We start from the raw sequence: 13,244 nt of genomic DNA, 5'->3' as shown, positions 1-13,244 counted from the left end.
ATAAATTTGTTTTTTTAAACTAAATATTTCTTCCATTTTTAATGATTGTATTTCTGAAATATATATGTCTAGTTTTCTTTTCTTAAAGCATTTAGAAAATTTACTTTTATAAGATTTTAATTCTCTTGAGTTTAGCATTATAGAAAAAATTAATGTGATTTTCAAATATAACCAGACTGTCAACTGGGCAGCATTCCTGAAGACAACACTTTCTGTTAAAACATGAAATTACAGCATATGGGTTCCTAGAACATTTAAAACAAAAAACAAAAAACTTTACTAAGAATAAGATCTGTGCATTATAGTTAATGTTTTATTCTATGGATTGTATGTAAGTTTTCACTTTAAATATTTCTTATAAGAAAATATCACATTTAAAAATAGGTCAGGTGTGGTGGCTCATGCCTATAATCCCAGCACTTTGGGAGGCTGTGGTGGGCTGATCACTTGAGGTCCAGAGTTTGAGACCAGCCTGGCCAGCATGGTGAAACCCTGTCTCCACTAAAAATACAAAAATTAGCTGGATGTGATGGCATGCACCTGTAGTTCCAGCTACTTGGAGGCTGAGGCAGGAGAATTGCTTGAACCTGGGAAATGGAGGTTGCATTAAGTTTAGTTCATGCTATTGCACTCCAGCCTAAGTGACAGAGTGAGATTCCATCTCCAAAACAGTAACAACAACAAATTTAAAAATAGAATAATTGGTAATATTTATGAATGATAACCCAGAAAAATCAAGTTAGTCATTGAAATAAAATTGTTTTTTACCCTACTTTCCAGGGGTTCTAGTTAGCCATCATCCATACATACTCAAGAGATGCAGCATCAGGAGTACACTCTATATCTGAACCTGCTTCTGCCTTTAAATACTATGTCCTCTCCAATCTGCCTTGATAGGCAAGGATCAGCAACACTTTGAAAGCACACAGAAAGTCCAAAGGCTGCTAAGTCACCAAAGTCCAAAATTCTGCTGGATAAAAAGAGAGAGTCCCTGCCAATTTCATTTATTATGTTTAAAATGCTTTCTTTCTTTTCATCAAAGCAAACATTCTTTGGTCCATTCTTGTGCATGAAGAGAGAAATACTGCTCTCTAGTAACAGTTACATGACAACACACCTATTGTGAAACCTGTCTTTCTACACTGTTAGTGGTACCGTAGATTTTTCTCATGACTTTTTAACAGTCTTCATTTTCTGTTCTGGTCAACTACTGATCTCATCTTGGAAGTAGATGAGATGCTTATTTAATGCCTAAGAGAGGGAGTTTCATACCAATGTGGTAAAGGAATGCTTTTTAGTCTGAGTAAAGGTAATTGTTTCTAACTTTCCATATACTTCAAATATACCGACTCTATACCTATACAACTCTTCCCAACTCCTTAAAATTTGTCAAATAATAGATCCTATTTTTTCTTTTAAAAGGAGTAACATAGACATAAGACGAAGACCTTAAATGATAAAAGAAAATTAAAACTTGATAAAGAAATTTTGAACATATTTTTGAATGATCATGAACCATTACTTTATAAACAGTAACTTTTCTGTCAAGAGAATAATTCATTATCCTGGGTTATTTAATGAGCCAAGAGAAAATCATGAACAAGCTGTAAATGAAATGAAATCTGTATTAGTCATGGTTCTCTACAGGAACATAACTAATAGTATATATGTATGTATGAAAGGGAATTTAGTAAGGAGAACTGACTCACATAATCACAAGGTGAAGTCCCACCATAGGCCATCTGCTAGCTGAGGAGCAAGGAAGCCAGTAGTGGCTCAGTGCAAGTCCCCAAACCTCCAAAGTAGGGAAGCCAACACTGCAGCCTTCAGTCTGTGACCAATGGCCTGAGAGCCCCTGGGAAACCACTGGTATAAGTCCAAGAGTCCAAAGGCCAAAGACCTTGCAGTCTCATGTTCAAGGGCAGGAAGTATCCAGCACAGGAGAAAGATGAAGGCTGAAAGACTCAACAAGTTAGCTTTTTTCACCTTCCTCTGCTTGCTTTTTCTAGCCACACTAGCAGTAGATTGTATGGTGCCCACCCACATTGTGGGTGGGTCTTCCTAAGGAATGTGGGTGAGCATTTCTGAGGGTGGGTCTTTCTCTCTCAGTCCACTGATTCAAATATTAATCTCTTCCAGCAATACCAAGAAACACCCAGAAACAATAGTTTGCATCCTTCAATACAATCAAGGTGACACTTAATATTAACCATCAAAGAATCTAAATGAAGCTAATAGAAAATATTATTAAATTTTTTAACTGATTTTGTCTTTTCCTAATTTAGGTCAAGGAAGAAGAAAATATTTTCAAAAATTATGGTTGCCCATTTCTAATATTTCATATTTGAAGACATGAAAATTTATTTCTTCCTTGTCTTTTTCCTTCTCCTCCTTGAGTAGGGCAGATGTATATTATATCATTTGATTAAAACTATCAGATTCAGGAAATAATAAAGAAGATAAAATTAAGAGAGACAAGATTAGCTACAAAGATGGATTCAACATCATCCATCAGTCAAAGTCAAAACTCAAATTAGAGGCCCAAAGCTAATACTTAATTTCAAAGGAGTATATAATGCTTCCCCTTCTCTGACATATACCATCACATTAAGAAAACCAGTATAATAGCAGACGTTATAGCTAAAACACACAATTAAAACGAGAAGGCAGACAAAATGACAAAGATGAAAAAGACACACAAAAAAGTGCAATGAACAGAAAGCAGTTAAAAAGCATGAGATGTTAATTATAAGTACTTTAAATGTTTCAATGAACACTTCAATTGGTGTCTAAAAACAGTTTGTCAGAGTCTACAAGAAATATAGAATATAGTTGTTTGCTTTCTTTTTTTTTTCTTTTTTAAGATGGAGTTTCACTCTGTTGCCCAGGCTGGAGTACAGTGGCACTATCTTGGTTCACTTCAACCTCCACCTACTGGGTTCAAGTGATTCTACTACCTCAGCCTCCCAAGTAGCTGTGATTACAGGTGTGCATCACCATGCCCAGCTAATTTTTGTATTTTTAGTAGAGACAGGGTTTCACCATGTTGGCCAGGCTAGTCTCAAACTCCTGACCTCAAGTGATCTGCCAGTCTGAGCCTCCCAAAGTGCTGCAATTACATGCAAAAGCCATGGCACCTGGCCAAGAAATACAGTTTTAATATAAAGACATAGATTAAGGAGAATGGTTGGGAAACATATATTAACACTAATCAAAAGAAAGCTGAAGAGCTATATTAATTTCATACAAAACAGACTTGAGAACATGGGAAATTATCAGGGATAAAGACATACATTACATGATAATAAAGATGTCAATTTTCCAAGAGGATATAAAAATTCTTAATGTTATCGACCTAAAAATCAGAAAGTTAAAGTACATGATACAAAAACTGATAGAACTGGGAATAAAATGAAAAGCCCATAACAATAGCTGAAGACTTTAATACCTGCTATCCATGATTCACAGATCTGGCATGGAGTAAGTCAGTTTGCATACAGCTGAATTGAAAGACACCATCAAAGCACTAGTTCTCCTGGACATTTGAAGAAAATTAATCCATCACTAAAATGTACATTCTTTTCAAGCTTACATGGGGCATTCTGAAAAAATAGATCGTATTCTGTATCATAAAATACAACTTAACAAAATTAAAAAATACAAATTTTATAAAATATGCCCTTCGGCCACAATGGAATTAAAATAGAAATGAATGACAGAAAAATAGCTGAGAAATCTCAAAGAATTTATAGATTAAACAGCACAATACTAGAAAACATATGGGTCAAAGAATACATATAAAGGGAAATTAAATATTCTGAACTAATGAAAACGAAAATACACCATCAAAATTTCTAGAATGCAGCAAAAGTAGTGCTTAGAAGGAAATTTATAGCATCAAAGGCATATATTAGAAAAGTGGAAGGATCTAAAAATCATTAATCTATGCTTCTACCATAAGAAACTAGTAGAAGAAAAGCACCTAAACTTAAAGCTAAAAACAACAGAGTAAAGTAAGTAATAAAAAATTAAAGGAGAAATCAATAAAATTAAATCAGGAAATCAATAGAGAAAGTTGATAAAATCAAAAGTGGCCCATTAAAAAAAAATCAGCGAAAGTGATAAAGCTCTAGCCAAGCTAATGTAGAAAGGAATAGTGAAGACAAAAATTATTCACACCATACAGACACACAAAAAGATTTTATTTCTACTGATCCCATGGACATTAAAAAGATAGTAAATATTATGAAGAACTCTTTGTTCACAAATTTGATACTCTGGATAAAACAGGACAATTCTTTGGAAAAAAAATCTACCAAAGGTTACTAAAGAAAAGATAAATTATCTGAATAGGCCTATATCTGTTAGGAATTGAATCAGTCGTTATCAAATTTCTAAAGAAAGCATCAAGCCCAGGTGGTTTCTCTGGTGAATTCTACCAAACATTTAAGGAAGAAATAACACCAATTCTCTACAACTGAAACAAAAACCCTTAAGACAGGAATGAGGAAATATCTTAATCAAAAGAGTTGCCAAAATAGGAAATAAAATTTTAAAATACAAACATGATCATTGTTAAATAAATTCTAGAACATTTTTTGAGAGAGGTGTGGCAGAGGAAACAAAAGTAATAAAACAATTAGTTCTTAGCTAAGTTATTGAAGCATAAAAATAACGAAGGATAAAACACAAATACACATAGCTTCAATTATAATTGAGAAAAATATCCGAGGTAGAGATCAATGTAAAAGATGTTTGGGGAAAATTTGCAAAATTAATATGATGAAATATTAGAATGAGACTAAAAAATTAATTTTATCAATAGTTTGCCTGGAAGACATGGTGGATATAAAATCATGAACAAAAATAAAATTACATTTGAAGAAATTAAGAAAGTTTACCAAGATCTACACAAGTAATATGAAAAAAGATTCAGTGGCAGATGGGATTGCAAGCAAATATGTTCAAAACTTCATAAGCAGATAATTACAGTATCACTTATAACATTTATGGGCATAGAAAATATAAATATTTTAAAACATATTTTATATAATTAAAATGATCTGAAACAAAACTTTTAAAAGATAGCTCAAAAATTAATGTTATAAAAGCACATTTCTGAAGCTACATATGTGAAGATATTAAACTATCTTAGAACTATCTATCATATATAAATATTATAAATACACATATTTATATACCTATATACAGGTATATTTATATATAGGTATATATAAATATAGGTATATTTATAGGTATAAATATAGGTATATATAGATATATTATATATATTACAGGCATATATGTTAGGTATTTAAATATAGGTATACTTATATATATACCTACATATAATATATATATATAATTTGAATTATATTTATATTTATATATATGATAGATATATTTTCAAATATAATTTGAAATTATAAATTGTATGAGTTATATAAACACTTTAAGTGAGAAAAAAATTGCAATTGGTGTCAAAAAGAATCTGACAAATTTGAGAATCTATTCTTAATTGTAAAAGTCCGTATTACAGAGGATTATATGAATATGCCCTTACCATGTTAATAAATACATATATAGAAACCAAGAATATTAATGTCAGACTGCAGAATCATCTCCCCTAATATTCAGATTAAATTTCAAAACAAGATGAAAAATCCCACAATTGCCATTAATATTTTAATATTGCTTTTTCTGAATTAATTAATGATTGCAGCTGCTTAGTAGTTAATAATACTGGTACCCATGAAAGATCATGAAAATTCAAAGGATAAATAATTGTAAAGAGAAAAATCAAGATTACAATATAGCCAGTCATTTTTTAAGAATTAGCAACCTTCCAGCAAAGCGTTATTTTACTTCAACTTGGTAGCTTGAATATTTTTAGGGACTAGAATTAGCTTAATTTATTTATGGAGTCATAGTCTAACAGCTAGAGGAACTTTCTTTTGAAAAATACAACGATTCTTTTTGCCAAATCTCAGTTGCTCCATCTATGAATAAAGAAAACAATGCGAATGGAGAGCTTTGAGCAGTCAGAGAATTGGAGTATTTCCTTGCAGTCTGCTCCTGAAACTTCTTCCAGACATCCTTTGGGAATAAATGATATTACCTGGCAGATGCCTGTGATCTGGGAAGTCTTCAACCTTGGAGCTGAGTGATGCTGACACTTATGCTGGCAAAGAATATAACCATCCAATTAAATGTCAAGAGGGTAAAGCTAGCTAGTTCTCTCCACAATGCTCCTACATATCCCTGAGGAATTTTTAGAGGAAAATGAAGCAGAAGGAATCTTTTGAGTCTACATGATAATAGAATATGTATGAAATATGTTTATTTTCTGCTTATTTGTAAACCTCTGGCTCATTGATGAAGGAATAATTATACAAAATAGACAAATATGAAAGAGCAAACCATTTTGCTCATTGTTTTTTAAAGAAATTATAAGATATAAATGCAGAGGTTAAAATTAATCTATGTGATAATAATGATCAAGTAGAGATGTGTGATTTAATAGTGATCTATCATGCAAAGATCAGTAAGACCACAGTCAACATGTATGATTATTAAACAAATTGAGAGGTTCTTTCAATAGTGGTAAAAATTGTAAAGCTTTACTAACAAACCTATAGAAATGTAAGTGATAAAACTGTATCACCAGGGAAAAGTGTACATTTCTAATTTTTTTTAGAATTAACTATTTAATAAAATGGCAAATTTATGGTCAGAATATTGAATCCATTATGGTAGACAGTCGATTTATTTGGGGATTGATAAATTCATGTTTTCTTTGTTACCCATTTAATGAATAAAAAGCCATTTAATATTGGATTTGTATTAGGAAAATGAGAATTATAAAGTACTTACCTATAAATAATACTGATGTGTAGTTAAAAATCTTTATTTTATTTCAAATGGTAAGAATAAATAATGACAAAGCTTAGGCCTGATGCCCCAGATTCCAGGTCTACATAACTGCCAAGCTGTCCCGAGGCCTCAGGTTAGAGACAGGCTCCAGTCAACACAGACTTTCAGCCTACTTCGCCACCATGCTGACATCTACAGCCCCAGACTCCAGGTTAGAACCTACAGACCCAACTTCCAGCTCTGCACTAGCACTAACTAGGCTGACACTTGCACTAGACCAGTACCAGTGACTCTGGCTTTCTTCTAGTTCTCATAGACCCAGGTTCCAAGCCCATCCCATTGCCAGACAGCCCCGGGCTCCAGGCTGCTTCCCATGTTCCCAGGCTTCAGCAGATTCAGGGTACAAATCCATCCTTGTGTACTCAGGCACCAGTCCAGACTTGCTCAAAAACTTCAGCAGCAAGTCTGCCTACAGATGTTTCCAGACAGTCTGTCCAGAATCTCTGGGCAGGCACCTGAATGTGTGAAACAAATACTAAGGGAACTGAAGGAAGAAATAGACAGCACTATAATAATAGTAGGGGTCTGCAATAAACCATTTTCAATAAGGGAGATTTCATCCGATCAAAAAAAATCAGTAAAGAAACAGTTAATTTGAATAACACTATACACTACAAGAACCAAACAGACATATATAAAACATTCCAGGAGAAGATCCAAGATGGCTGGTTAGGAGCAGCTCAGGATTCCAGCTCTGAGTAAAAGCTTAGAGGGTGAGTGGACGCCGCATTTCCAGATGGATTTTTATTGTCCACAGACCAGGAGATTCCCAGGCAGAGGAGCCCCATGGGTCACCAGGGTGGCTGTTTTGGCCAGTGTGGCTGTTTTGCCTGCATCCTGATGCAGTGGTTCCAAGTGCAGAGTAAACGGGACTGTGTCCCCACTTAGGCAGCAAGGGGAGCTGAAACAGGGAGCCAGGCAAGGAGATTTCTGGGCAAAAAAGTGCCACGAATCTCAGAGACATGGTTTCAGCCAGCGCAGTGCGTCACCGCATGGGAAATGACACATATCCCGGTGACTATTCAACAGGCAACCAGGACACCTGGTAGAGAGCAGACTGTTCAACTAAAAAACAAAAGGTTCTGAGGCAGGGAGCCAGGTGATCAGGCCCTGCTGATCCCACTCCCACACACACAAAAAAAAACGAAAACAAAGAAACAGCAATTGGAAATGCTCTGGGTTGAGAGTTTCACAGCAAGCACAGCTGAACCCGGGATGGTCCAGCTCCATGGGGGAGGGGCGTCTGCCATTACCGAGGCACTCCACCACTATGGAGGCAGTCCACCATTCATGAGGCAGCCTGCCATTGCCAAGGCAGCCCACCTTTACAGAGAGAGTCGCTCATTACAGAGGCAGGCCACCATTGCCAAGGCAGTTCTAATCACACTCATATAAACAGGACTGCAGGGAAGTTCACATGGCAGACGAGGGGAGCCCATGCAGCTCAGCGAAGCCTCTGCAGGCTGAGAGTGACGAGGCTGCCTCCTTGTGGGCAGGACAGCCCTGAAGAAAAAAAAAAAGGCAGCATCACAGTGGAAACTCATAAAGCCCTAACTCCCTGGGACAGAACACCTGGGGAAAAAAAAGGGGTTTATGAGTTCTGCTGCTGCAGACTTAAACTTACCTGCCGAGCAACTCTGAATGAACAATGGGGCTCACACTTCAGCACCTGAGCTATTATAAAGGACAGACTGTTTCCTCAAGCAGCTCCCTGACCCCTGTATATCCAAAGAGTCACCTCATAAAGGAGAGCTCAGACTGACATTTGGCAGGTATCCTTCCGGGACAAAGCAGAAGAAGAAACTGGTAGCAACCTCTACTGTTCAGCAGCTGCTGCAAGTGATCCCCAGGCAAGCAGGGCCTGGAGTGGACCTCAGCAGTCCTACAGCAGAGAGGCCAGACAGTTAAAAGGAAAACTAAGAAACAGAAATAACTTCATCAACAACAAACAGAACGTCCACTCAGAGACCCAAGCAGAAAGTCAACACCTACAAAGCCGACAGGTGGATAAATCCACAAAGATGGGAAGAAACCAGCACAAAAAGGATGAAAACACTCGAAACCAGAACACCTCTTCTCCTACAAGGGATCACAACTCCTCACCAGCAAGGGAAGAAGACTGGATGGAGAATGAGTGTGATGAAATGACAGAATCAGCCTTCAGAAAGTGGGTAATAAGATACTTCTGTGAGCTAAAAGAACATGTTCTAACCCAATGCAAAGAAACTAAGAACCTTGAAAAAAGATTTGATGAAATGCTAACGAGAATGGACAACTTAGAGAGGAATATAAGTGAATTGATGGAGCTGAAAAACACAACACAAGAACTTCACGAAACATGCACAAGTTTCAACAGCCAAATTGACCAAGCAGAAGAAAGGATATCAGAGGTCGAAGATCAACTCAATGAAATTAGACGAGAAGGTAAGATTAGAGGAAACAGGGTAAAAAGGAATGAACAAAGTCAACAAGAAATATGGGACTATGTGAAAAGACCTAATCTACATTTGATAGGTGTACCTGAATGTGACAAAGAGAATGAATCCAAGCTGGAAAATACTCTTCAGGATGTTATCCAGGAAAACTTCCCCAACCTAGCAAGGCAGGCCAATATTCAAGTCCAGGAAATACAGAGAACACCACAAAGATGTTCCTCAAGAAGAGCAACCCCAAGGCACATAATCGACAGATTCACCAGGGCTGAAATGAAGGAGAAAATGCTAAGGGCAGGCAGGGAGAAAGGTCGGGTTACCTACAAAGGGAATCACATCAGACTCACAGCAGATCTCTCAGCAGAAACCCTACAAGCCAGAAGAGAGTGGGGGCCGATATTCAACATCCTTAAAGAAAAGAACTTTCAGTCCAGAATTTCAAATCCAGCCAAACTAAGCTTAATAAGTGAAGGAAAAATAAAATCCTTTGTGAATAAGCAAGTACTCAGAGATTTCATCACCACCAGGCCGGCTTTACAAGAGCTCCTGAAAGAGGCACTACACATAGAAAAGAACAACCAGTACCAGCCACTCCAAAAACACACAAAATGGTAAAGAGCATCAACACAGTGAAGAATCTGGATCAACCAATGGGTAAAACAGCAGGCTAGCATCAAAATGGCAGGATCAAATTCACACATAACAATATTAACCCTAAACGTAAATGGACTGAATGCCCCAATCAAAAGACACAGACTGGCAAATTGGATAAAAAGCCAAAACCCATCAGTGTGCTGTATCCAGGAAACCCATCTCACATGCGAGGATACACAAAGGCTCAAAATAAAGGGATGGAGGAAGATTTACCAAGCAAATGGAGAGCAAAAAAAAAAGCAGTAGTTGCAATTCTCATCTCTGATATAATAGACTTTAAAGCAACAAAGATCAAGAGACAAAGAAGGACATTACATAATGGTAAAAGGATCAATGCAACAAGAAGAGCTAATGATCCTAAATATATATGCACCTAATACAGGCGCACCCACATATATAAGCCAAGTTCTTAATGACTTGCAAAGAGACTTAGACTCCCACACAATAATAGTGGGAGACTTCAACACACCATTGTCAATATTAGACAGATCAATGAGACAGAAAATTAACAAGGATATCCAGGACTTGAACTCAGACCTGGAACAAGCAAACCTAATAGACATTTACAGAACTCTCCACCCCAAATCCACAGAATATACATTCTTCTCAGCACCACATCACACCTACTCTAAAATTGACCACATAATTGGAAGTAAATCACTCCTCAGCAAATGCAAAAGAACGAAAACCATAACAAACAGTCTCTCAGACCACAGTGCAATCAAGTTAGAACTCAGAATTCAGAAACCAACCCAGAACGCACAGCCTCATGGAAACTGAACAACTTTCTCTTGAATGTTGACTGGATAAACAATGAAATGAAGGCCGAAATAAAGATGTTCTTCAAAACCAATGAGAATGAAGACACCACATACCAGAATCTCTGGGACACATTTAAAGCAGTCTCTAGAGGAAAATAGACAGCAATAAGTGCCCACATGAGAAGCAAGGAGAGATCTAAAATTGACACCCTATTGTCAAAATTGAAAGGGCTAGAGGAGAAAGATCAAAAAAATCTCAAAACCTAGCAGAAGACAAGAAATAACTAAGATCAGAGCAGAACTGAAGGAGATAGAGACACGAAAAACCCATCAAAAAATCAATAAATCCGGGAGCTGGTTTTTTGAAAATATCAACAAAATAGACCATTAGCCAGATTAATAAAAAAGAAAAGAGAGAATAACCAAATAGATGCAATAAAAAATGATAAAGTGGGTATCACCACAGATCCCACAGAAATTCAAAACATCATCAGAGATTATTACAAACAATTCTATGCACATAAACTAGAAAACCTGGAAGAAATGGATAAATTCCTGGACAGTTGCCTCCTCCCAAGCCCAAACCAGGAAGAAGTCGAAAGCCTGAATAGACCAATAACAAGGTCTGAAGTTGAGGCAGCAATTAAGAGCCTACCACCCAAAAAAGCCCACGTCCAGATGGCTTCACAGCCGAATTCTACCAGACATACAAAGAGGAACTAGTATCATTCCTTCTAAAACTATTCCAAATAATCCAAAAAGAGGGAATCCTTCCCAAATCATTTTATGAGACGAACATCATCCTGATACCAAAACTCAGCAGAGACTCAACAAGAACAGAAAACTACAGGCCAATATCCATGATGAACGTAGATGCAAAAATCTTCAATAAAATACTGACAAGCCGATTGCAGCAGCACATCAAAATGCTTATCCACCATGATCAAGTAGGATTCATCCCGGGGATGCAAGGCTGGTTCAACATATGCAAGTTTATAAATGTAATTCACCACACAAACAGAACCAAAGACCAAAACCACATGATTATCTTAATTGACGCAGAGAAGGCCTTCGACAAAATTCAACAGCCCTTTATGCTAAAAACCCTGAATAAACTAGGTATTGATGGAACCGTATCTCAAAATAATAAAAGCTATTTATGACAAACCAACAGCCAATATCATACTGAATGGGCAAAAATTGGAAGCATTCCCTTTGAAATGTGGCACTAGACAAGGATGCCCTCTCACACCACTCCTATTCAACATAGTACTGGAAGTTCTAGCCAGAGCAATCAGGCAAGAAAAAGAAATAAAGCATCTTCAATTAGGAAAGGAGGAAGTCAAACTGTCTCTATTTGCAGACGACATGACTATATATCTAGAAGACCCCATCGTCTCAGCCCAAAATCTCCTGAAACTGATAAGCAACTTCAGCAAAGTCTCAGGATACAAAATCAATGTGCAAAAATCACAAGCATTCCTATACACCAATAACAGACTTAAAGAGAGCCAAATTAACTTCAGCATTTTATACTCTAAATAAAAAATACTGATGGTTCGCGCCGGGCGTCCTCACTGACGGTGTCTGCGAGCTGCGGTTGGGCCGGCCGGGCTCTTCGCATCACTTGGCACCCGGCGCAATGAGTGCTTGCCACGGCCCCCGCACGGCCCTCCCGACAAAGAGCCGCAGAGCTGTGTGGCTGCTGCCGCCGGCTGTGGCTTGCGTTCACAGGCGTGGGAATTTGTTGCACTTCTTGGGGCTTTGTTTTTCCCTTGGGTTTTTAATTTTTTTCGTTATTTTGGACAAAATGTCGGCCCGTGATGTAAAAATTGAGCGAGGAACCTTGGTGGCATTGGGAGCTTTGCAGAAATTTTCCAAGAGATAACTTCACCAAGATGTCCAGTGATAGGCAAAGGTCTGATGATGAGAGCCCCAGCACCAGCAGTGGCAGTTCAGATGAGGAACAGTGAGACCCAGCCGCTCCAGAGCCTGAAGAACAAGAAGAAAACCTTCTGCCATCCAGCAGAAGAAAAACACCAAACTTGTTGTGGTCCGTGAGATCGGCACGTCTGCCGGGGTTCTCTTGACCAGCAAGAGGGTCCCAATACCTGGAAGAGAGAGTGCATGGAAGAAAAGAGAGATAGAACAGTATGGGGTCTGGAGGACTGACGAGGATTGCCCAAGTCAGCAATTTATTTTGTTCACAGGGTCTCATTATATACCATTTAGTCTGCAGTGGCTGATGTCAGGTTACTTAGTGAGGTTACTACAACAAAGGAGAAAAGAAAGTTACAACATCGCAAGCCTGGGGTTCAAGTAAAAACTAGTAAAAGGAGAAGCATACAATCAACTGTCATAAAGATTGATCAAGAAGTCATAAAACAAACAGGTGACCTTTTCTACTTATCCAATAATCAAATACACAGAAACAAGATCACATTTTACAACGGTCAAACCAAGG

This window comes from Aotus nancymaae, unplaced genomic scaffold (genome assembly GCF_030222135.1).
Source record: "Aotus nancymaae isolate 86718 unplaced genomic scaffold, 86718_ANA_hifiasm-v0.15.2.pri h1tg000267l, whole genome shotgun sequence".
In the NCBI taxonomy this organism is placed as follows: domain Eukaryota; kingdom Metazoa; phylum Chordata; class Mammalia; order Primates; family Aotidae; genus Aotus; species Aotus nancymaae.
Note: the sequence above shows the minus strand (reverse complement) of the source record.